Genomic DNA, 24761 nt, shown 5'->3' with positions numbered 1-24761 from the left:
CTGAAAACCCTAACCCTAAAACTTGCAAACCCTAATTTTAGAAACCCTAACCCTAAAATTGCAAACCCTAATTTGAAAACCCTAACCCTAAAACTGTAGAAACCCTAACCCTAACCCTAAGGGCAACAGGGAGATTTCCGAAAATTGCGCTGGCTGATGACGTGGCAGGCTGTACGGATTTTCGTGATTTACGTTGGCAGCTTTTTGGCTTTGCTTTTGGACCGTATGCTTTTAAGTTTGAAGGCTTTTCACTGTAATTGCTTTTTAGGCCAAGGGCCTTTGAATATGAGGTTAGGGCTCATTCTCTGGCATGCTTCGTGGAGAAGGTGCAGAGTCTGGAGTACCGGCTCGTACTGTGTTGATGCAATATAAAGAAATACCAAAAGGGGCGCCAAGGTTTGGGGCCAATACTCTATGGGGTGGAATTCCGCCACTTCGTGTCGCGTATCCTCTCTCTCTTTCAGTTCAGTTGTTATTGAAGTGTTAAAAGTTTGTTCAATCTATTCTTTTCTATTGGCACGTGGTGCCCGACTTGTGACACCTGGTGGTCTCTGACTGTGTAAGAGTCAGAGAGGGTGCATCCAGTGATTACTAGAAGGGGGGCAATTTGTCTATACTGAATCTATGTGCCTGAAACCATGACGTCATCTCCCCATACCAACATGCTGTGTCTCCTTGCCTTGCTAACTGTCGAGAGGACTCAAGTGCAAGGTGGGCGTATCTGTCTCTGGGAAGTTCCCACAAGCGGTGTATGAAGGAAATAGATCTGGTGAGCGCCTCAACTACTAGTTGGGGGGCAGCTAGCTCTGCTCGGATAATGGCAAGTGGTACTGAAGCCTTGGCTCTAATGAGCCGCGAGATCATGGAGACCAGAGGCTTCTCCATGTCCCCCATCCTTCAATATGACCTGTTCTCCCGTGATGATCCAATGAAGGCCCCCATATCTCAGCTCCATAGAGCAATACAGAAGCCACCAAAGTGTCAAAGAGCCAGAGCTTCGTCCGAGGCTCCTGAAAGTGAACCTATGAACACATCCTCTCCAGTCTCCTCAATGCCGAATGGGCTCTAGTCAGTCTAGTCTCTGCTGCTCTCCTTAAAGAAAATGCTGGTCCACTAAAAACCACTCCAAGGTAAGTGTAAGCATCTGTATATTCCACTGTCTCCTGGCCATATGTGAATGTGGGCGCTGACCTCCTGATCCACTCTGGGGTGGTATTAAATACCATGACCTTGGTTTTACCAAGGTTGACAGACAAGCCACTCTCATGGGCAAACCTATGCAAAGCATCCAAGTGACGTTGCATCCCCTCCGAAGAGCAGAGATCAACACAATATTATCATCATATAACAATAGCGGAATCCATGTCCCTGCCAACGGTGCACCTCTATCACCATCTCTCTCAATGTAGTCAGAAACCTCATCCACATACATACCAAATAGAGTAGGAGAGAGCGGGCATTCTTGCTTCACTCCAATAGTGGAGTGAACCGGTGTAGATAGACCCTCGGAGGTGCGTACATGCCCTACTACTGATCTGTACAGTGCCATGATCCCCCAAATGAGCTCAGAGAGAGAGATGTGAAGCTGCTTTTCTCTGCTTTGGTCAGGTATTAATGACAGGTCATCAATTTTTGACAATTTGTGAGCTATCTTGTGTGAGCACCACACTTGGACTTTTAGACCCTAGGGAGTGCTTTCCTCGACACCAAAGCTAGGCTGTGGACTGGTTGTACGGGACACTAGTCCTTGAGGTGAGGAACTACGTAAGAGTAGCTATAGGTTCTGTAACAGACTTGGACACTCCAAGTCAAGAATCTACCGCGACAACACCAAATAACCACTTCAAAACAGTTCACAGTTCTCAATATATTCGACACTGGCCCGACGGAGTTCCGTGGCTAGAGATATTGGCTCCAAAGACTGGCGCCCCTTTCGGTATTTCTTTTTGTATTAATCTGTGTTCAAACTACAAGAGTGCGGGCAGGCGCTCACACTCAAACTCTGTGTCTAGATGCTCTGAGTTGTGAGGGCTTGCTCACCAATTTAATGGTACAAGGGATGCCAAAAGCAGTGCCGCAAAAGCTGAAAATCAAAAGCTTAAAAGCTTTCCAAAAATAAAGCAGTTTTCTCTTTCTCTTTCTCTCTTGCTAAAATAAAGCAAAGAGGCTTTCTCTCTCTTTTTGGTCCTTATGCTTTAATTAAATAAAGCAACTCTTCAAAAGCTCTCAAGCCCCTTTTTGCGTAGAAGTCAGCAACCAACAAAAAGCATCGCCCAAAACTCTGCCAGCGCTGCCACGTCATTTTCGAAAATTGCGCTGCGATTCACGGGTTGCCATGTCAGCAATTCGTACGGCCAGCCACGTCAGCCATTTCCGCAGCTATGCTAGAATTAGGGTTAGGGTTTCTGTAGAGCGGGCAGCCACGTCATCACTTTGTGACATACCTTGAAACCGGCCTGTTCAATCCAAAAAGGGCGGTAGACTTTAGACTTAAACCTTATTTGCTTTCACCCATTTAATTTGTCGCCCACTTTACCTGTACTTTCAAGACACAACAAAGGGGAGAGGGATACAGGCTGCTAGATTGCACCTGTATAAGTAGACCGACACCAGATTGGCCCCTACCTTAGGCGCCCCTTTCGGTATTTCTTTATTGTTCAAAAGAGGGAATAAACGCTGTGGTTCCCTACAGCTGCCCCGCACAAACTTGGCCGAATTTCAACTGTTCCAGCCAGATTTCGGCAGCATAACTGTACTAGGACCCTTCACAGTCAGTATTCCCACGCATTGACTGACTTTCCCGACGCATACGGGCACTTTGCAAAACCTGGCGAGAATAATCTACAGCACGCTGAATTCTCTGTTTTCAGCCCCGAAAATGCGCCAGATAACCTGTACAGTGGCCCCCTCGCGTCCCCGAACCTCCTGGGGGTATTAGGGACTGTTTAGGGCCAAAACCCTAAACGTGCAAAAATACAAAGCAGGCTGTAATTTTCTGTTTCGGGCACCGTTTCGCGTGCCGGTCACATCCGTAGCAAGTCCTCGAGCTCCCGCACCTATAGGGCTACTTGCCCTTTGAATCGGAGGAGATTTCTAGCGTGAAACCTCTCCGAATTCACCTGTACCTACGGGGGATTAGCCGCTAGCTAATCCAGTACCTGTGCAAGAGGCTCTTGCCTCGGCAATCGTGCATGAACCCACACAACTGTACATTGGTCAAATGAAAAGCCCACTAGAGGGGCATAACATACTGCCATAGGGGAGAGAGAGTGCAGTGCGTAGCGTGCAGGGCATCACTCCTGGCACCGCACTGTACATAGGAGGGAAAGCAAGCACTCCATAGCTCTTAACCTGTGACAAAATCTGAAAATGAGCCCTCCTCCTCCTAAATTTAGCGCCACTTCTTGTTGCATGAGGAAAGTGCACCAGAAGGTGCCACTTGGCACATTTACAAGCATTTTCCCGTTTCGGGGTTGCCGCCTAAAAATCTTCCAACCGGTTGCCTAGTTGACTTCATGGCAGAGTAAGAAAATGTTCCCCTTGTCATTCCGGAGGTAATGACGCAAACACATTTTTTGGTCCCAAAATAGCAGTTCCCTAAATTTTAGGAGATGCTGCCATTGTATCTTTCTAGGTCATCCGACCCCCTTTGTACACTGCAGCCACACCCAAAACTGAAATGTAGCCTCTATAGCAAAGGATTCCACTTTGGCTAGTCAATGACCCCACTTTGGCTAACCATAGTCTTTGTCCAACCTTAGTGCTCTCTTGCCCTCAGGCCTGGACTCCCTCTGGACAGTTCCACACTAGCTATGCAATGCAGGGCAGTTAGATTTCCCGAGGGGTGTTTCCAAGAAGTGAAAGTAAATCAATAATAAGAAAGAAATCAGCAAAAAGGATAGATAGTAGTCACATGTTGGTGACATACCCCCCTGTTGAAATCTCAAACGTCCTCGTTTGCATCTATATCGTACATGCTTCCAGTCAACACTGATGTATTCAACACCTGTCGACACATGTACGACACATACATGCTCATTGTCAAACCTAGTGTATTCAACACCCGGTCGACACATGTATTGTCTGCGTGTGAACCCTGTCCCAATGACATAGTGGTAGCTGCGCACTCTGCCATTGCTTTGAGTCACTAACTTTTTAATGACAAAATGGTAGCTACACATTTTGCCACTGTCTTATAGTACACATTGGATCCCGTAACACTTTCGAGCATACCCAAACCGACAGTTTAAGAATGCAGTTACACATGTACTCTTTAATAGAAGCAATTACTGTATCCTTGACAAACTGACAAGAAATACTCACTTCTATAGCACTAACCAAACTTTTGGACATTCCATAAGAGCAATTGCCAAACTGACAATCTGTACAACTCTAACATTCATGTAACAGGTATTTCATTTGAGCTCACTTTAAATACCATGTACATCATTTGTTTCAGAAGCTATTGTCACACTGACAATCCATGTAGCTTTGAAACTCAAGGGGTCAAGGTAGGTCAAATCGAAGGCTTCAAGGTAAAGTGATAACACAGTTGGTGACTCTGCAAGTTCACCTTCTTCCATCCACTTAGCATCCATTGGTGGATAGTTTCTGAACTTTACCAAGTAACGCCTAGCAACCTTGCCTTGCACTTTCCTTTCTTTGTGTGCCAAAATCTGTTCGGGGACCAAGATCTCGTCAAGTTCCTCGACTTCCGGCTGATCTTCAGCTGGCATATCTTCTGGCACATCACCCACATAGGGTCTGAGAAGACTCACATGAAACGCATTGTGAATCTTCCAACTGTTAGGCAATTTCAGCCTATATGCAACATCACTGATTATGTCGCACACTTGAAAAGGCCCATAGTAACGCATGCTGAGCTTTGGAAATAGTCTTTCCTTGCCCTTCATCTTCTTTAACCTTGCCTTTTCAAAGCGCAAAAGCACCCAATCACCAAGTGAATATACCACTTCACGACGGTGATGATCAGCTGCTTTCTTTTGCTTTGCCTGAGTCTTTTCTAAGGCCACTTTGACCTTCTTGTACATTTCATCCATGTCCTGAACATACTTATCTGCTTGAAATATCTTGTCCTTTGTATGCAATATGGGAGGAACTTTCTTGCCACCTTCAACTATCTCAAAAGGTGCCTTGCCAGTTGATGAATGCATTGTATTATTATATGCATACTCCACCAATGGCAAATACTGCTCCCACTTTCCTTTATGCTCTGACACATAGCACTTCAACAGATCTAGGACAGTAGAATTTGTCTCTTCTGACTGCCCATCTGTTTGAGGGTGAAATGACAAAGAGAATTTGAGCGTGGTGCCCATATTCTCAAAGAAGCCTCTCCAGAACAAACTTGTCATGCGTGGATCACGGTCGCTAACAATCGACTGTGGCATGCCATGATACTTGAAAAATATTGCTCATAAACAAGCGTGCCATCTGATCTTGCTTTATCTTCTTCCTGACAGGAATAAAATGAGCCTGTTTGCTAAATCTGCAAATAATGGTCCAAATACCATCGTTTCTTGTCTCCGTTCTCGGAAGATCAAAGATAAAATCCATAGCAATACTTTCCCATGGTTTATGTGGAATAGGTAGTGGTTGCAATAACCCTGGTGCCTTTTGCCTGTCAAACTTGACCTTCTGGCAAATTAGGCACTCTCGCAACAAGGCATCTACATCTCTTCTCAATGTAGGCCAGTAGAAGAATGTCTCAACCACTTTAACTGTAAGATCGATAATACGATGCCCTGCATACGGTGGGACATGACTCTCTTCCATAACTTTGCGTTGCAATGGCTTTGTGACACACAATCTGCCATGCATCATCATGAACCCATCTATGAGAAGATAGTGTTCATGACGTTGTCCATCCATTAGCTGCTCGAAGACCCTTGCAAAATCTTCATCATTTGCATACTGTTCTCTCATATCAACAGGTTCATGATGATAAGGAATTGACATAGCTGAAATTTGTGGCTTCGTTGACAAGGCATCAGCCACAACGTTCTTCTTGCCTTCCACATGCACAATCTGAAAATGGAACATGGACAAGATATTTGCCCATCGCATATGTTTCACAGATAACTTTGTCTGTGTCAAGAAGTATCACAAGGTCTGATGGTCCGTTTGGACAACGAAATCTGCACCTAGCAGGTAGTGTTTCCAACTTAAGAGCGCATGAATCACAGCCAGTAACTCTTTCTCATAGACCTGCATGGTCATCTTTGGCCCTTGCAAAATTCTGCTCTCATAGGCTACTACCCTGCCATCTTGCATTAGCATTGCACCAATGCTACTACGACAGGCGTCACACTGGACCACAAATGACTTCCTAAAATCTGGCAACACAATGACTGGATCTGAAGTCATCTTTTCCTTTAAGAGATTAAAAGCTGAAATCTCTTTTCGTGTCCATCTAAAGGTGACTGCCTTCTTTTGAAGAGCATGTAAAGGTGAAGCAATCTTAACGAAATTCTTCTGTAATAGGAGCATAGTCCCAAGAAACTTCGGACATCGTGCACCGTCTTCAAATTCTGCCATGACTTGATCGCTTCAACTTTTGCAGGATCCATTCTGACACCATCCTTTGAGACAATGTGTCCCAGAAAGTGAATCTCTTCCAGAAAAAACTCACTTTTCTTTGCATTGATGAGCAACCTATGACTGCGTAGCTCTTTGAACACAATGACCAAGTGATGCCTATGCTCCTCTTTATTCTTTGAGTAGACTATCATGTCATCAAAGAATGTACCAACAAACTGCTGGTGTGGACGGAAAATTCTGTCCATCGTCCTATTGAAAGTAGCAGGAGCATTTGTGAGACCAAAGGGCATCACTAAAAATTCGTAAAGGCCAAACGTTGTTCTAAAAGCAGTCTTGTGCACATCCTCTGATCTAATGCGGATCTGATGGTACCCACTCTTTAGATCTATCCTGCTAAACATAGCTGCTCCTTCTAATTTGTCCATAATATCATCAATTCTAGGTATAGGGAACCTATTCTTGATGGTATTCTTGTTCAGTGCACGGTAGTCTATGCACATACGCCATGAGCCATCCTTTTTCTGCACCAACCACACTGGAGAACAGAATGGAGATGAATTGGGCTGAATCAGCCGCTTTTCTAACAACTCCTGTGCTTGGCCCATTATCTCTTTCTGTTGAGCCGCACTAACCCTGTACGGAGGCTTATTTGGTGGGCTACTGCCTGGCACCAAATCTATTGCATGGTCCTCGTGTCTCTTTGGCGGTAATTGAGACGGTAATGAATCGGAAAAATAGTCACTATACTGTTGTAAAAACAGTATAGTCACTGTACTGTTGTAAAAACATTGACCTTTCTTTATCTAGAACAAATAAATTTGATTCATCACAATGTGACACTTCACGTGCAAAAACCAAGTACGCAGAAAGATGCTTTTTCATTACAGAAGTAATAGTAGAAGCTGATACAGTGGGAATAGACTCCCCTTTAAGCTTTACATCCAGAATGTGAGTCTTTCCCCTGCTCTGTACAATGATCTTTTTGTTGTAGCATCCATGATTCCCTGTACACGAAATAACCAAGGAATACCTAACAACACATCACATCCGTCCAATGGCATGATGTAAAATTCTTCAGCATCTACATAGGACTGGATATGTAGACGCAACTTTCCAATGATGGGCGTCACAGCCTCTGTATGGCCAGGACATGCCAAACCTGCCTCTGGTGTATATCCCATCTCTTCAGGTCTGATTCCCAACTTTGAAGCCAATTCTGGGGAAATGAAGTTGGCTTTGGCACCTGGATCAAAGAAGATAAGCACTGTTTGATCCCTGACCTTTCCCCATGCTCTGCAAAGCTCACTTGCATCTGAATTTGGCTTGTCGCCCACCATATTTGGCACTAGACCAGCCATGGGCTTCTTTCCTTTCCTGTCCTCCTTGTCTTCAGAATCAGCTGGCCTTTTCTTTGTAGGACAGTTGTAAGCAATGTGGCCAGGCTGCTCACAGATGAAGCATTTGTTCTCTGACCTTAGGACCTTCTTTTGCTCTTCAAACTTGCGAGGAAAACGTCTTTTCCATTTCTTCGCTGGTCCCTTTTCTGATTCAGTCGAAGCTTTGCCTTTCCCTGCGTTGGCTGGCTCCTGAGTCCCTTTTGGAGCCTCATTGGGAACGTGCTTCTTCGCTGAATTTTTCTTGGCTGATCCTTCCTTGACGCCAGTATTGAATTCATAGTCTTCTCCCTTGAGCAAACCATTGCCAGTGTTTGCTACCTCGATGAGCTGCGTCAAAGTAGTGACTTTGGTCTTCGTGCAGTATTTTCTCAATCCTTTGGGTAGGCCACAACAGTATTTTTCAATCTGTTCTGTCAATGGCACAAACCTATAGGAAGTTACTGGAGGTAGAGCTTTCCAAAACTTCCGATTGTAGTCATCCAGATTCTTGCAAGTAGCAGCATTAAGCTGGTGCCATTTTGTCATGACATCTGCTTCAAAGTCATCAGATAACCATGCTGCTACAAAAATCTGCTTGAAGTAAATCCATGTGGACGGAGCTTGCCCTTGAAGCAATAAAGTTGTCCACCATTGTCCCGCATTCCCTGTCAAGAAAGTGGCTGCCTTGCGGACGTTTGAAGCCTCTGTAAAGTTTCCCCCTGCATAGGCCTTGTCAAACTGTTGGAGGAATGAGAGAGCCTTAATTCCTGTCATCAAACCCTATAAAGGTCGTGAATGTCACACCTTTGCCACCTTCTTTGTACGGAGTTGGTCTCTCAAGCGGCGTTAAATTGTCATATGGAAGTGACTGAAACATGGGAACACTGTTAGGGTTCATTTGTGTTTTCTGACCGCAATTAAGTTGACCTGGAAATGCCATATTTGGCTGCTGATTTGTAATTCCAGCCATACCAAAATTTGCCTGTGGCATCCCAAATTGGCTCTGAGTGCTTTGAAACCCCGGTAGCATGCCCATGACACCATACATGGGGTTAGGCATCATTGTTTGAGCACCCCCAAACACTGTTCCTGGCGTGTAAAATTGATTTCCAGGTGCATGACCAGCCATGCTCTGGAATACCGATCCACCTCCAAAATAGCCAGGGTGTACTGAAGGTGGTGGGAAGACTTGTTGCATAGCCTGTGGGTTACTTCCTTGCCCATTAGAACCAGCTATAGGCTGCTGAAAGGTGGCGGACTGAACTGGTACAGCTTGAAAGACTGGCATCTCAACCACCTGTTCTTGCACCTTAGGCAGAGGTTGTGGAGACTGCATGTTCTCCGTCAAGTGTACAGGTGTTTCCATTGACTGTGCAATATGAATCACCTGTGCTTGAGCCTTAACGGGCTTTTGAATATGATCCAGTGACCCAACTTGCTGAGACGGAACAGGAGGTTGCAGAAAGGCTAAAAACCTTGGATTCTGCATTACTTGTGTGAACATAGCCACAGCAGTAGCCAACTGGGTCCTGAATATATCATCATCCGTCTGTGGTGGTCTTGAGGACTCACCCACTTCATGTGTCTGTTGACCCTGTGAAGAGGAAACCTCTTCAGTCACATCATCTGGTCTGTCCGCCATAATTGCAATTCCCTGTGTCTGGTCTATAATCCCCTCTGTCTTCAAGTCCAAACTGACCAAGGCTCACTTCTATGGGAAAAAGTGATTTAATCCCGACGATGGAACCATGAAACCGGCCTGTTCAATCCAAAAAGGGCGGTAGACTTTAAACTTAAACCTTATTTGCTTTCACCCATTTAATTAGTCGTCCACTTTACCTGTACTTTCAAGACACAACAAAGGGGAGAGGGACACAGGTTGCTAGATTGCACCTGTATGAGTAGACCGACACCAGATTGGCCCCTAACTTAGGCGCCCCTTTCGGTATTTCTTTATTGTTCAAAAGAGGGAATAAACGCTGTGGTTCCCTACAAGCTGCCCTGCACAAACTTGGCTGAATTTCAACTGTTCCGGCCCGATTTCGGCAGCATAACTGTACTAGGACCCTTCACAGTCAGTATTCCCACGCATTGACTAACTTTCCCGACGCATACGGGCACTTTGCAAAACCTGGCGAGAATAATCTACAGCACGCTGAATTCTCTGTTTTCAGCGCCGAAAATGCGCCAGATAACCTGTACAGTGGCCCCTCGCGTCCCCGAACCTCCTGGGGGTATTAGGGACTGTTTAGGGCCAAAACCCTAAACGTGCAAAAATACAAAGCAGGCTGTAATTTTCTGTTTCGGGCACCGTTTCGCGTGCCGGTCACATCCGTAGCAAGTCCTCGAGCTCCCGCACCTGTAGGGCTACTTGCCCTTTGAATCGGAGGAGATTTCTGGCGTGAAACCTCTCCGAATTCACCTGTACCTGCGGGGGATTAGCCGCTAGCTAATCCAGTACCTGTGCAAGAGGCTCTTGCCTCGGCAATCGTGCATGAACCCACACAACTGTACATTGGTCAAATGAAAAGCCCACTAGAGCGGCATAACATACTGCCATAGGGGAGAGAGAGTGCAGTGCGTAGCGTGCAGGGCATCACTCCTGGCACCGCACTGTACATAGGAGGGAAAGCAAGCACTCCATAGCTCTTAACCTGTGACAAAATCTGAAAATGAGCCCTCCTCCTCCTAAATTTAGCGCCACTTCTTGTTGCATGAGGAAAGTGCACCAGAAGGTGCCACTTGGCACATTTACAAGCATTTTTCCGTTTCGGGGTTGCCGCCTAAAAATCTTCCAACCGGTTGCCTAGTTGACTTCATGGCAGAGTAAGAAAATGTTCCCCTTGTCATTCCGGAGGTAATGACGCAAACACATTTTTTGGTCCCAAAATAGCAGTTCCCTAAATTTTAGGAGATGCTGCCATTGTATCTTTCTAGGTCATCCGACCCCCTTTGTACACTGCAGCCACACCCAAAACTGAAATGTAGCCTCTATAGCAAAGGATTCCACTTTGGCTAGTCAATGACCCCACTTTGGCTAACCATAGTCTTTGTCCAACCTTAGTGCTCTCTTGCCCTCAGGCCTGGACTCCCTCTGGACAGTTCCACACTAGCTATGCAATGCAGGGCAGTTAGATTTCCCGAGGGGTGTTTCCAAGAAGTGAAAGTAAATCAATAATAAGAAAGAAATCAGCAAAAAGGATAGATAGTAGTCACATGTTGGTGACATACCCCCCTGTTGAAATCTCAAACGTCCTCGTTTGCATCTATATCGTACATGCTTCCAGTCAACACTGATGTATTCAACACCTGTCGACACATGTACGACACATACATGCTCATTGTCAAACCTAGTGTATTCAACACCCGGTCGACACATGTATTGTCTGCGTGTGAACCTTGTCCCAATGACATAGTGGTAGCTGTGCACTCTGCCATTGCTTTGAGTCACTAACTTTTTAATGACAAAATGGTAGCTACACATTTTGCCACTGTCTTATAGTACACATTGAATCCCGTAACACTTTCGAGCATACCCAAACCGACAGTTTAAGAATGCAGTTACACATGTACTCTTTAATAGAAGCAATTACTGTATCCTTGACAAACTTGACAAGAAATACTCACTTCTATAGCACTAACCAAACTTTTGGACATTCCATAAGAGCAATTGCCAAACTGACAATCTGTACAGCTCTAACATTCATGTAACAGGTATTTCATTTGAGCTCACTTTAAATACCATGTACATCATTTGTTTCAGAAGCCATTGTCACACTGACAATCCATGTAGCTTTGAAACTCAAGGGGTCAAGGTAGGTTGCAAATCGAAGGCTTCAAGATAAAGTGATAACACAGTTGGTGACTCTGCAAGTTCACCTTCTTCCATCCACTTAGCATCCATTGGTGGATAGTTTCTGAACTTTACCAAGTAACGCCTAGCAACCTTGCCTTTCACTTTCCTTTCTTTGTGTGCCAAAATCTGTTCGAGGACCAAGATCTCGTCAAGTTCCTTGACTTCCGGCTGATCTTCAGCTGGCATATCTTCTGGCACATCACCCACATAGGGTCTGAGAAGACTCACATGAAACGCATTGTGAATCTTCCAACTGTCAGGCAATTTCAGCCTATATGCAACATCACTGATTATGTCGCACACTTGAAAAGGCCCATAGTAACGCATGCTGAGCTTTGGAAATAGTCTTTCCTTGCCCTTCATCTTCTTTAACCTTGCCTTTTCAAAGCGCAAAAGCACCCAATCACCAAGTGAATATACCACTTCACGACGGTGATGATCAGCTGCTTTCTTTTGCTTTGCCTGAGTCTTTTCTAAGGCCACTTTGACCTTCTTGTACATTTCATCCATGTCCTGAACATACTTATCTGCTTGAAATATCTTGTCCTTTGTATGCAATATGGGAGGAACTTTCTTGCCACCTTCAACTATCTCAAAAGGTGCCTTGCCAGTTGATGAATGCATTGTATTATTATATGCATACTCCACCAATGGCAAATACTGCTCCCACTTTCCTTTATGCTCTGACACATAGCACTTTAGCAGATCTAGGACAGTAGAATTTGCCTCTTCTGACTGCCCATCTGTTTGAGGATGAAATGACGAAGAGAATTTGAGCGTGGTGCCCATATTCTCAAACAAGCCTCTCCAGAACAAACTTGTCATGCGTGGATCACGGTCGCTAACAATCGACTGTGGCATGCCATGATACTTGAAAATATTGCTCATAAACAAGCGTGCCATCTGATCTGGCTTTATCTTCTTCCTGACAGGAATAAAATGAGCCTGTTTGCTGAATCTGCAAATGATGGTCCAAATACCATCGTTTGCTGTCTTCGTTCTCGGAAGATCAAAGATAAAATCCATAGCAATACTTTCCCATGGTTTATCTGGAACAGGTAGTGGTTGCAATAACCCTGGTGCCTTTTGCCTGTCAAACTTGACCTTCTGGCAAATTAGGCACTCTTGCACAAATGCATGTACATCTCTTCTCAATGTAGGCCAGTAGAAGAATGTCTCAACCACTTTAACTGTAGCATCGATACCACGATTACTAACCCCTACTGCAACCATGTCTATTGGAGATCAAGTAGACCAAAATGCTGCAGTCATTTTGTCTATCAGTTCTTGCACTTACAAACAAGTCGAGAACAAATCAGTTTCATATTTCGGAATTCCATTTCATAAAGTCATACAGCAGAATACTATTAGCTCTCAGTATCTCTGAAGCTGAAAGAGACATTAGTGACTCTAGTATGTAAAAATCAAGGCATCTGTTGACAAAGGAGCGGAGTAACTCACCTCTTGTGCATCTCACTGCACCAGATCTCCGGCCATGCTGAATTCTGGGCTCCATTTGGAATAGACTATGCTAAACCAAAAGCTTTGAGATAGAGTTTCACAATCTGAGGAGTATTTGCTAGGTCCTCCTCCTCCATCCACTTCGCATCCAACGCAGGATAGTCCTTGAATTTAACCAAGAACCGCCTTCGGACTTTACCTTTATTCTTTGTGTCATTATGTGCCAAGATTTGTTCAGGAACAAGGATCTCCTCGTTTTCCTCCACTTCGGTTGCTCATCGGGCTCCCCATCATCAGGCACATCACATTTGAAAGGTTTCAAGAGACTCACATGAAATGCATTGTGAATCCTCCAAGTGTCAGGCAGTTTCAGTCGGAAGGAGACATCATTGATCTTTTCGGAGATCTGGAAAGGTCCGTAGTATCTCATACTAAGCGTTGGAAAAAGCCTCTCCTTTCCTTTTTTCTTTCTCAGGCGTGCCTTCTCAAAACGTAAGAGCACCCAATCATCCTCCTTTAGTTTCAAATCGCGACGATGACGATCTGTTGTCTTTTTCTGTCGTTCTTGAGATTTCTGCAAAGCCTCGCGGACCTTGGCAGAAGCCGTGTCTAAGTCGCGCGTATACTCATCTGCTTCAAATATCTTATCTTTTGTGCTTAGGAAGGGTGGGACCTTTGTAGTACCTTCAACAATCTCAAATGGCGCCTTCCCCGTCGAAGAGTGTATCGTGTTATTGTAGGCAAATTCCACTAAAGGTAGATACTTTTCCCATTCAGTCTGATCTGAGATATAAGACTTCAATAAATCTAGAACCACTGAATTGGCAATCTCAGATTGCCCGTCAGTCTGCGGGTGGAACAATGACGAGAACTGCAACCACGTGCCAATGTTCTCCCAAATTGCCTTCCAAAACAAACTCGTAAATCTGGGGTCCCTGTCGGAGACAATCGTCTAAGGCATGCCATCTAGTCTGAAGATCTGGGCCACAAACAGTCTCGCTAAGTGATCCAGCTTGACCATTTTCTTTACTAGAATGAAATGAGCCTGCTTGGTAAATCTGTCAATAACAGTCCAGGTACCATCGTGACCACTTTGTGTTCTCGGGAGAACAAAAAATGAAATCCATTGCAATACTTTCCCAGGGGCAAGTGGGTATGGGCAAAGGCTGTAACAATCCCTGTGCTTTATGCCTGTCAAACTTCACCTTCTGGCAAAGTCAAAACTGGTCCCATAGTCATAGTTACAGGGAATGGGGGGGACGGCCGTAATCGGGCCGAGAACGGATAGGAACGCTGTCGGACGGACGGAATTCGGACCGGACGGGCGGGTCGCAGGGGGGACGGACCGGGGACGGCCAGAACGGCAGGGGATGGACGGGGTCGGCCGGGAACGGCTGCAGTCAGGCCGAAAAATGTGATCGTTTTTGACCGTTTTTAACGGATCTGTGCAGCCCCAACTGCCACATTTTGCGAGGCCTTGGCCCTTGGGAGGCTATAAAAGGCTCCCTTGGGCCTCTTAATACTCATAGTCTCATTCCAATTTGCAATTTCCGTCAAGGTCAAGCTACTCAATGCTTTCCTCTCTACTCAATGCTCATTGCTCAAGCCTCAAGGCTCAAGCTTGAAGCATGACCATTGACTACTCTACACTCTAGTCTCCACTCTCAAGTCTCTCCCTCTTCTACCCACTTTGAAGTTTGAACTTTGAAGCTCTCCTCTCCCTCTGCTACCCACTTTGAAGCTCTCCTCTACTCTGTCTCCACACAAGCTCTCCTCTAACTCCTCTAACTCCTAAGCTCTACTCTCTCGAGTCTCTCCACCATCATGTCATCTCAAGCCAACTCCACTTCTCAAGCCGGTTCTTCTCGAGGGAGGCCCGCCGTGCAAACGTGGTCGTGGTGGGATGAAGTCGACTTTAGCTCGCGTGGCAAAGGTGGTGGTGCAAGACCATGAGCTATGCCCATACAAGAGAACGGGTGGTTCAAATAAAGTGCGAGACCATCTTCTTCATGAACCCGGTCACGAGGTGAAGTTTTGCCCTCATGTAGCTCCCGAGAAGAGGTTGGATCTTCTTGAGAAGCTCACGGTGTATGACGTTGCGGAAGCGGCTAAGAGGGGCCGTTTTGTTGCCGTTGATCCCTCCGCCACGGCGACATTGTGAGAGCAAAGGGAAGCCAACCTTGACGACATCTCTCGAAGCTTCAAGAGCCATGCATCTACACCGTCCTCTTCCGTTTCGCATCGCCAAACCACTTTCAACGAAAATTGGAATCCTAAATTAAAGTTGCCCGATTCTTCTTCCACAACCACATTGCCTTCTATGCATCGCGGTGAGTTTCCCTTGGCATATGCACATTGCAATCTTCCATTTTGTATTCATAATGCGTTATAACTTCTCGACTCTCGACTCTCCATACTAACACAACATGCTCTATTTTGTGTGGATACTAGATAGGTCTCCATACTTTCGAACCATGGTTACGAAAATAGGGGAATATGGCTCCTCTTATGTGCCACCTTCATTGGAGAGGCTTCGCACCACCCTCCTTGACAAAGAGAAGCTTGCCGTGGAGCAAGCGGCCCAAGCAACAAAGGATTTGTGGGATACCAATGGCGTCTCTCTCCTTGTAGATGGATGGAGTGACACCCACAAGCGGTCCATCCACGGGGTGGTGGCCTACTCTCGGGGGGAGATGTACTTTGTGGAGTCACATGATGCATCCGATAGTGGCAAGGCCGCCGAGATGCTTGCTGCGGAGTGGACAAGCACCATAGAGATCACCGGCCCGGAGAATGTCCTTTGTATGGTTGTAGATGGAGAGGCGTCAAATAGGGTAGCCGGAGCTATCATTGAGGGCATGTATCCCAACATCCATGTCACATTTTGCATGGCGCATTGCCTCAATAACCTCCTCAAGGACATAGGGAACTTGTCATGGATTTCACCCACCATTGGTGACGCCTCTCGAATTGTCTCCTTTGTGCTCAACCATCAAAAAGTGCGCCATGAATTCTCAAAGAGGAGCCACTTGTCCTTGCTCAAATATTCAGAGACAAGATTTGCATTCAATTGGCTTATGCTAGGCCGCTTGTCTACATGTGGCGGAGCCTTAAGGGGCCTCTTTCTCAGTGATGAGTTTCAGGCCATGCCGGAGTCTACATCAGCAGTAGGATCGAAATGCCGAGAATGGGCCGACGCCGCCGCTTGGTGGGAGGAGGTGAAGACTCTTGAGGCCATGGTCAAGCCTATTCTACACCTACTTCGAGTGGTGGATGGCTTGCAGCCATGCATTGGCAAAGTCTACGAAGCCATGGATCAGATGATAGAGACACTTGAGAAGCTTGTGCCTGGCCCTGTTCAGTATGCGGAGATTCATGGCTTGTGTGAGTCGAGGTGGAATGGATACTACTCTCCACTTCATGCGGCAGCTTATGTGTTTGACCCTGAGTTTCAAGGAAGGCGTCAAGAGACCGACAAGGAGGTGAGCAAAGGATGGCGGCTTGCATTGGAGCACCTTGAGCCTAGCAGTGACATTAGGTGCAAGATTAGAGACGAGCTACTCAACTACAGGCAAAAGAAGGGCTCCTATGGATGTGTAGATGCACAGCTTGATCACAACAAGATTGGCTCGGTTTTGTGGTGGGAGGACTATGGAGGAGATGGCCCACATTTGCAGCGCTTGGCTGTTCGTGTCCTTAGCCAACCATGTACCACTAGTTGCTTGGAGCAACTATGGAGTGTGTACTGCCACATTGCCTCTAAGAAGAGGAATCACCTTGGGGTTCAAAGGGCCAATGATTTGGTGTTTGTGAGCGCTAACTTGCGCATGCTTGCCAAGAGCGTCACACACAAGGCAGATCCTTTCACTGAGTGGGAGATGGCACAAGAGAATCCATCTATGGCCGATACTCTTTTGGAGGAGCTAGAGGATGATTTCGAGCCTCAATGCGAGCCTCCCGAGCCCTCATACGTCGCTGACGACCTCGACTACGACGACGATGTGGAGATTCAGCAGGCGAGCACTTCTTGAGTATGATGATCATTGATCACTCAACTCTCGAGTCTAGACTCTTGAGTCTACGACTCTACCTACTACATAGCCCTTTGTACTTTTTGTTATCCTTGAGGCCTCAGGCTTGTCCTAAGTCCTTTAGGCTTTTTGACTCTTGAGCCCTTGTGGCATGAACTTCTCATTTTGTATCCATCGATCATCGATGTTTTATTAGCACATTTCAGTCTATATGACTCGTGTTCTTTGGTCTATTTAGTGTAAATTTATGGTCAAAGTGATGCTCTATGTGTGTGGCATGTGTGTAGGTCAAAAAATGCCAAAAAAACTCTTTTTTTTTTGCCGTTCTGCCCCCCGTCTCCGTTTCCTAACTTTTGCCGTCCCGTCCCCGTTCCCGACCCCGTTCCCAACCTCGACCCGTCGTCCCATGTAACTATGCATGATAGTGTATTCGAAGAATGAAGAGGAGCATAGGCGTCACTTGACCATTGTGTTTGAAGAGCTGCGCAGTCACAGGTTACTTGTCAATCCTAAGAAAAGTGAATTCTTCCTTGAAGAGATCCACTTTCTGGGCCACATAGTCTCAAAGGATGGTGTTAGAATGGATCCCGCAAAGATCGAAGCTATCAAGACATGGCCATACTTGAAGACTGTGCACGATGTCAGAAGCTTCTTGGAATTGTCTTCCTACTATAGAAGGTTTATCAGAAATTTTGCAGAGATAGCATCACCTCTTCACGCATTGCAAAAGAAAGAGGTCACTTTCAAATGGACCCAAAAAGAGATTTCAGCAAAGTTGACTTCAGATCCAGTTATTGTTTTGCCAGATCTCAGGAAGTCATTTGTGGTCCAGTGTGAGGCGTGTGGCAGTAGCATCGGAGCAGTGCTAATGCAAGATGGACGGGTAGTAGCTTATGAAAGCCGAATTTTGCAATGGCCAGAGAGGACTATGCAAGTTTATGAGAAAGAGCTCTTGGCCGTGATTCATGCGCTTTCTAGCTGGAAGCACTACCTCTTAGGTGCTGATTTTGTTGTCCAAACAGATCATCAGACCTTGCCATACTTCTTGACACAGTCAAAGTTATCCGAAAAGCATATGCGATGGGCAAACATTCTTTCCATGTTCCACTTCCAGATTATGCATGTGGAAAGCAAGAAGAATGTTGTGGTTGATGCGTTATCAAGAAAGCCACAAATTTCAGCTGTGTCAATTCCTTATCATCTAAGTTAGATGACATGAAGGAACAGTATACTGCTGATGAAGCTTTTGCAAGGATCTTTGAACAGTTACACGAGGGGCAACATCACGAGCACTACCTCCTCAGAGACGGTTTTATGATGATGCATGGCAAACTTTGTGTCACTAGGCCACTGCGACATAAGGTCATGGAAGAGAGTCATGTCCCACCGTATGCAGGGCATCGTGGCATTAATGCGACAGTTAAAGCGGTAGAGACATTCTTCTATTGGCCTACCTTGAGGAGAGATGTGCATGCCTTTGTGCGAGCATGCATAGTTTGCCAAAAGGTCAAGTTTGACAGGCAAAAGGCACCAGGGTTGTTACAACCACTGCCGATTCCGGATAAGCCATGGGAAAGCATTGCTATGGACTTTATCTCTGATCTTCCAAGGACGCCAATAGGGAATATGGTATATGGACCATTATCTGCAGGTTCAGCAAGCAGGCCCATTTTATCCCTGTCAGGAAGAAGATAAAATCTGATCAGATGGCACGCTTGTTCATGTACAATGTGTTTAAGTACCATGGTATGCCACAATCGATTATCAGTGATCGTGATCCTCGCATGACCAGTTTGTTCTGGAGAGGATTGTTTGAGAACATGGGCACTACGCTCAAATTCTCGTCTTCGTTTCATCCACAAACTGATGGACAGTCAGAAGAGGCTAATTCTACTGTCTTAGATCTGTTGAAATGCTATGTGTCAGATAATAAGGGCAAGTGGGAACAGTATTTGCCTATGCTTGAGTATGCGTACAATAATACGGTGCATTCGTCTACTGGCAAAGCACCTTTTGAGATTGTTGAAGGTGGCAAAAAGGTTCCTCCCATTTTGCATACAAAGGACAAGATCTTTGAGGCAAATCGATATATTGAGAACATGGAGGAGATGTATAAGAAGTTTAAAGTTGCCGTTCTGACCCTCGTCCCCGTTTCCTGACTTTTGCCATCCCGACCCCGACCCGCCGTCCCATGTAACTATGCCCGTAGTCAATTTCTCTTTCACTGTCTGAAAGGCAGTCACCTTTGTGGGTCCCCATGAGAAAGGGACTCCTTTGTGTGTCAAGATATACAAAGGGGAAGCGACCTCTGCAAACTTTAAAATGAACCACCTGTAGTATGAACACAGTCTGAAGAAGCTTCCAACTTCATGGACATTCTTGAAATCGGACCAATCACGGATAGTCTCTATCTTGGCCGGATCCATTTGCACTCCTTGTCGACACAATGTGTTCCAAAAAGTGTATCTCTGGTGTCACGATTGTGACTTGTTACACTCTTCTTGATTCATTACAGATGCAGATGCGAAGTGTGACTAACCCAGGAGGACTCCTATTCTCGAATGGTCACACCCCTTCGCCCAAAAGACATACCTCTTCGCCAAAAGCCACACTCCTTTGACGACTGGTCACACCTCTTCACCGTACGGATGCGACTCTTCACCCGATGGTTGCAGCTCTTCGCCGAAAGGATGTGTCTTTTCGCCTAAAGTCATGTCTCTTCACAAAGAGACATGCCTCTTCACTGATGACTAATGAATTCCTATAAAAAGAACCCTTGTATCACACTTTCAATCAATCAAACACAGAGTCTTCTAAGTCTTGTTTTAAGTTCAGTTTCAGTTTCTTAAGTCTTAATCATGAGTTTAAGTACTTAATTAAGGATTAGCGACTAGAATCCTTACAGGGGTATCATAGCAAATTTTTCCCGGGACCCGAAGGTTGTGAGCCTCACCCTCGCCGCTACTCTCCCCCTTCCCGGAGTTGTATGGAAGGAGAAGAAAGATGGCCATGACCCATGTCAGCATGAGGTAATCTTTTCTCAAACACATACATAAAGATAAGCAGAAGATGGAAGACAGAGTAGGTGTTGTAGCGTACCGGTTGCAATTCCAGACTCTTTGCGAGGACAGGATGAGTTGCACTCTTTCCTTCTTGCGCAAGTGACGCGACCCAGTGCATCCAGGCCGCCCCTTCACCCGGCACCTCACTCACGGCAGCCCCACGTTGGCAGCGCTGGCTGTTTTTCCAGGAGGCAGCAGCGTTCGATTTAATAACCAGCTGCGCAGCGTTTGGGATTAAATTAAAAGGCCAGCGCTGGATTTTAAAAAAAGGCCACCCTTTTACTTAAAAGGGTTTTTGGCCGGCCGCCCAACCTAATTTTAAGTGGGCACCCTTGGGCACCCCTTTGGGGAATAATTAAACAAAAAAAAAAACAAGAGGCCAACGGCAGCCAGCGCAATGACAAAGCAGTCAGTGCCAGCGTGAAGGAAATTCATCGCCCTCTCTTCTGCTAATTCTTAGCGCTACCCATTTTGGCCATCGCCAGGTGCGCACGCGGGCTTGATCAGAGTCATGGAAGACGATGCGCTCGATGTTCCCGTCAATTTTCTCTCGTACATAGACGAGGTGCCCGAAGAAATATCAAAATCCTCCTCCGGCTCCTGAAGTGATAATTATACCAGATACCCTCGAAGCAGAACCCGTACCCGAACCGGAACCCGCATTCGAACCGGAAGTCATTCTCATTTCGGATTCCCCATCTCCAGTTCCAGTTCCAGAGGAAAGACAGATTCCCGACTTCATTCCGGCACCCGAGCCTGCTCCTGTACCTGCATTACAGCCAGCAGTGTTGCCCCAAAATTACCTGGTTTATGTCACTCATCGGCATGCCTCGCGCTCACAGGGCTGGGTGGTGTGGCATATCATCGTTACGTGCGAGCCTCTTCATTTGCCACAATACGAGCACATACTGAGCCGGTACCCCCACTTGGCCTATTCTCTGACAGAGTGTCGCGTGGATTCAGTAAATGACATCATTTCCCAACAGCCTTTAGTTCGGGTTCACAGCGAGTTACAGCTTCTGGACTACACGCCTTTGACGCCAGACGACACACCTCCTATCGATGAGGTGGAAGATATCGAGGATTCGGATCTTGGACCAGATTTCTTAGAGGAGTGGGACGCAGCATCAGCAACAGCTTCACCCTTTTACGACAACCACACCTCTCCAGCTTCTCCGAGATATTCCCTTTGAGCCGTCAGAATGTCAGAGACAGGCAGTGCTGCACCAGACGATCCGATAGCCATCCTCAGAGAACAGATGTCCGTCCTCCAGGAGGCCCTCTCCACCGGTCTTGCATCGATGACTACACGTTTGGATGTCCTGCAGGCCTTTTCTTCTTCGAGGACGCAGCCAGCTACCCATTCAGTTTCTTCGGTAGCAGAGTCAGTTCCTGAGCAAGTCGACGCTCCGGAACCAGAGGTAGACAATCCTGAATTGAAATATCTTTTTAAGATAATAAACACAGCACAAAAAAAGAAGATAGATGCAAAGTTGCCCGAGCCATACAACGGTCGCCGCGATAAGCGCGTGCTGGACCATTGGCTTTTCAAATACTGATCTCATTGAAAGCAAGAAAGTTGCTTTGGCTAGCTCTCTACTAAAGGATACTGCATTCCTTTGGTGGTGTCGCCGCATCAAAGATGGAAAAATCACCGCTACTTGGGACAAATTCCGGCGCGTTCTTTGCAAGGCTTTTGAGCCTGCAAATGCCGATTTCCACGCCCGGTCTTCTCTCCGCCGCCTGAGCCAAACTGGTTCCTTGGCCGCGTACATCTCAGAGTTTCAGAAATTAACTCTTGAGATAGAGACTCTCAGTCCTTCCGACAAACTCCACAGTTTTGTTGACGGACTTGAGCCTTCCCTGCGAGATGATGTCCATAAATTTAACCCTGCCACATTGGATGCTGCAATCGCTTATGTTGAGCGTCTTGGTGACAATTGGCGCCCACTTAGAAGTTTCCTTCCTGCTGATCGAGTTTCCAATTCTGCAAGCTCTTCACAACGTAATTACCAAGGACAAGGTGGTCAGAATCAGCATTCTTTCTCAAGAGCTCACTCTTCGAGACAATACTCTGCTGGACAAACTTCTTTCCGACCCCAATCTTCCGGACAAGCAGCCACTTTCAGAGCCTCCTCTTCGGCAAATAATGAGAATCGACGAAACAATCGTCCCAATCATAGAAGGAATGGTCGTCGTGATTTTCGGCCGAATACGTCCTCTGGACAACAATCCTCTTCATCAGCTCCTTCAACCTCCAACTCCAACCGTACAGGATTATGTACAATTTGTCATGGAGACCACAGGTGGTATGAATGCCCCAAGAAGCCAAATCCTTCAAATCCTCGCCAGAATTCTCACATGGAGACCACAATTGCAGAACCTATCCACAGCCAACCTTCTGTCCCAGACAAAGGCAAACAGGCAGCACGTTGTGTTCGAGTTTCCAAGGTTGTAAGTGCCTTAATGATGAATGCTCGAAATCACGTTACTGCTCCAGTGGATCTTTCGAATCAGGTTCTCAGCCTCCTTGGCTTTGTTGGCAAGCAGCCAATCAATGTTCTTGTGGACAGTGGGTGTTCTACTAATTTCGTCAGCACATCTTTGATTACTAAACTGCGCCTTCAAACTCAACCTAGTGAGGCAGCTTACCAAATAGAACTTGCTGATGGTTCCTTCCTCGAGTGCAACAAAAGGATTGAAATGCTGGATTTTCAGATACAGGATTACCAAGATCAGCTTGGTTTTTCAGTTATGCCTTTGTCACATTATGACTTGATCCTTGGCCAATCTTGGTTATTTCAGTATGATCCAATAATCAGTTTCAGCGATCACTCAATTCGGCTCTTTCACAAGCAACAGGAAATAGAGCTTCGTGGTATTTTCAGTGCCAAACCCATTATATTGGTTTCTGCTTTACAAGTCAAACGGCTGGTTCGAAAACGTGATTGTGCTACTGCCTTAATCATGTTAAGAGATGTTAAACCCGGTGTAGAAGAAGCAGAAGTTAAATCCTCCTCAAATATTGCCTATTTGCAGCAACCCTTCTTTCAACCACATTTGGACTTGTTTCCCGACGAGCTACCAACAACTTTGCCTCCTCGGCGTCCCGTGGATCATCCCATTGATTTGATCCCCGGCCAACCTCCACCAATTCGAGCCCCTTATCGAGTTTCATACTCAGAGTCTCAAGAGATACAGCGGTAGCTAGAAGATTTGTTGGATAAAGGTCATATTCGCCCAAGCAAAAGTCCCTTTGGAGCTCCTGTTCTGTTGGTCAAAAAGAAAGATGGATCAATGCGTCTTTGCATCGACTATCGTGCTTTGAATAAGTTGACGATCAAAAACAAGTTTCCCCTGCCTCGCATTGACGAGTTATTTGATCAGTTACTGGGAGCAAAGATCTACTCCAAAATTGATCTAAAATCAGGGTATCACCAAATTGGCATTCGTATTGGTGATGAGTACAAGACAGCGTTTCGCACAAAGTATGGTCACTATGAATTTTTGGTATTACCATTCGGGTTAACCAATGCCCCGGCCTCTTTCATGACGTTGATGAACGAAATATTCGGACCATACTTGGACAAGTTCGTGATCGTGTATTTGGAAGACATTTTAGTTTTCAGTCGAACGATGGCTGAACACAAGGAACATTTGAAGCTTGTCTTCCAAGTTTTGCGAACCAATGTGCTATACATCAATAAGAAGAAAAGTGATTTCTTCAAGAATCAGGTGGAATACCTTGGTCACATTATTTCTGCCAGTGGCGTTGCAGTCGATCCCAAGAAAATACAGGTCATAGTGGATTGGCCTTTACCGCTCACCATCTCAGATGTGCGCTCTTTTTTGGGACTTGCAAACTTTTATCATACCAAGGTCCACTAATTCTCCGACATTGCAGCTCCTTTGACTGAGCTTACCAAGCAGGATAAACTTCAATGGACTGAAGAAGCAGAACAGTCGTTCAAAGCCCTTAAACATGCCTTGACGACAACTCCAGTTTTAGCTATTGCAGATCCTACTCAACCTTTTCAGGTCATGACCGATGCGTCAGATCGTGCTTCTGGAGGTGTTCTTATGCAGAATGAACGTGTCATTGCTTTTGACAGCCGCAAATTTTCAGCCATATAAATGAGATACCCAGTTTATGACAAGGAATTTTTAGCCATTGTTCATGCTTACCGCACTTGGAAACACTATCTTCTTGGCGCAGATTCCGTGGTGCAGACAGATCATAAGTCATTGACATACATTTTTACTCAACCTGTGATGAATCCTTGTCAAGGACGATGGATTGAGTTCTTGGCAAATTTTCATATGATTATTCAATACGTGCCAGGCCTTGCAAATGCAGTTGCAGACGCCTTAAGCCGTCTTCCTCGAGCCATCAACTTTGCCATTTCCGGTGTGC

General features: G+C 45.9%; 1 protein-coding gene across 4 annotated transcripts in view; it reads left to right on the top strand.

The window, feature by feature from the left end:
- Positions 1 to 24761, top strand: part of LOC147440246 (C3HC zinc finger-like protein) — a 70669-nt gene that overhangs the window by 8873 nt on the left and 37035 nt on the right. The gene's annotated exons all lie outside the window — the stretch shown is intronic.

The sequence above is a fragment of the Adiantum capillus-veneris genome, chromosome 15, assembly GCF_014529385.1.
Source record: "Adiantum capillus-veneris isolate H3 chromosome 15, ASM1452938v2, whole genome shotgun sequence".
NCBI classification, from domain to species: domain Eukaryota; kingdom Viridiplantae; phylum Streptophyta; class Polypodiopsida; order Polypodiales; family Pteridaceae; genus Adiantum; species Adiantum capillus-veneris.
The sequence above is the reverse complement of the archived record's forward strand: the minus strand, read 5'-3'. Positions and strand labels throughout refer to the sequence as shown.